This window comes from Cajanus cajan, chromosome 3 (genome assembly GCF_000230855.2).
Source record: "Cajanus cajan strain Asha chromosome 3, NIPB_CcT2T_4, whole genome shotgun sequence".
Classification (NCBI taxonomy): domain Eukaryota; kingdom Viridiplantae; phylum Streptophyta; class Magnoliopsida; order Fabales; family Fabaceae; genus Cajanus; species Cajanus cajan.
This window is the reverse complement of record NC_138519.1, coordinates 36,294,210-36,296,053: the sequence shown is the minus strand read 5'-3', so window position 1 is coordinate 36,296,053 and position 1,844 is coordinate 36,294,210. Positions and strand designations below refer to the sequence as shown.

General features: G+C 35.9%; 1 non-coding gene across 1 annotated transcript; it reads right to left on the bottom strand.

Annotated features, from left to right (window-relative positions):
• Positions 1–1,497: 1,497 nt before the first annotated feature.
• Positions 1,498–1,604, bottom strand: LOC145956613 (small nucleolar RNA R71). Its single transcript, XR_014432852.1, has one exon. It is a non-coding gene; the product is annotated as a small nucleolar RNA R71 (small nucleolar RNA).
• Between the last annotated feature and the right edge of the window lie 240 nt (positions 1,605–1,844).

Below are 1,844 nucleotides of genomic sequence, written 5' to 3'. Positions count from 1 at the left end.
TTTGACACTTGGAGAAGGTTGGGCGCCTGTGCCATCGACTCTAAGGTTTGCTTTTCTTTTATTCTTCTTTTCTTGGAGAACTACTATGAACTCCTGTGAGTAGTTTCCCTTTTTCTGGGATCAGGGCTTAGCCTCTGAGAACCTCTTTATTAATGCATTATTCAGTTTCTTAATTTTATTCCAATTCTTGATCTGTTCTTTTATATTTTATATATGAACTTTAATATTATTGTTTTCATAATAACATTAATTAAGGATGAACTGAGAGGAGAACTTGATTATAATTATGATAAACAATTAATCTTAATTTTCATAATCATAGATAATTAGGGATGAACTGAGAGGAGAACCTAATTATCGGAACCTAAAGGAACAGACTTGAGTGTTAAATCACGAGAGTTGATTTAAGCTTTCGAGGAGCAATAGATTAACAAAGATCTTAATGGGTTTAATTGAACGTAATTACTACGAGAGTAGAGATTAATTTTAATTAAACACGTCCTCGTAGCCTGAGAAGGTGCAAGGATTAAATTAGGTTAAGACTACCTTCAAGATGGAATAGAATTAATTAATGAAAATAATAATTCAATATTGTTGGAACTCTTTGTGCGAACCCTAGATTCCCGGAAATCTCCTTATCTTATCTTAAAGTTTTATCTTATTCATTAATTGCATTACTATCTCTTTTACCATCAAATCTGATCTTATCATCTCAAAACAAAAATTCAATCTGTTTTAAAATTCAAATTAAAATACTAGTAATTCTAGGTCAAACACGTAGTCCCTGTGATTCGATATTTATTACTTGACGACAACCGTACACTTGCGGTTTTCCACACATCAAGTTTTTGGCGCCGTTGCCGGGGACTACGTCTCTTGATTTAAATTACAATTATTTTAATTCGAATTTAAAAAAAAAAAATTAAATAAATAAATAATTTTTTTTTTTTTTTTTTTGTTAGTATTTACTTCTCCAATTCAGATTTCACGGGTCACTTTCTTTTTTTTTGCAGTGCCTTAGGGTTAATGCAAAAGAGATCTCTACGTCTTGGGAAACCAACACCACTTGATCCTGAGATTGAAAGAACTCTCCTGAGAAGGAAAAGAAACCTTTCTAGAGAATTTGACATGGCTGCACAACGAGATAATTTACCGCTTCGGGATTACTCTGCACCCGTAGCTCGTGGGATACCTGGAGGGGAGATGCAAACTGGAGCTACTGTACCAGCTTCTCTGGTGAATATGCTCAAACAGAACACCTTTGGAGGACTACCATCAGAAGATCCTAATGACCGCTTAGAGGGGTTCTTGGAAATCTGTGAGACCCAGCAATTTGATGATGAAGTTTCTGATGGAATGCGACTCCGCTTATTCTCACTCACCTTGAGAGATAAGGCAAAGGTGTGGCTAAGAACAGTGCCTAGAGAAAAGATAGCAACTTGGGAATTATGTGAAAGAGCTTTTCTAGAGAAATTCTTTCCTCCTTCTAAAACTAAAGAATTGAGGAAGAAAATCACTAATTTCCAACAAGGCACTGGAGAGACTATTTATGAAGCATGGGAGCGGTTCAAAGGATATCTTCAAGCATGCCCACAACATGGCTTCAACCGTTGGCTTACCATCCAATTTTTCTTTGAAGGATTGGACCAACAAAGCACCATGATATTAGACTCAGCAGCTGGAGGATCTTTCATGGGGAAACCTATTAATGACTGCATGATTATTTTGGAAAATGTAGCCTCAAATCACAGCCAATACAATGAAAGAGAAGTCACAGCAAGGAAAGGAACTCCGGGGCGATATGAAGTGAACAATATTGAGTTACTCTTAGCAAAATTTGATAC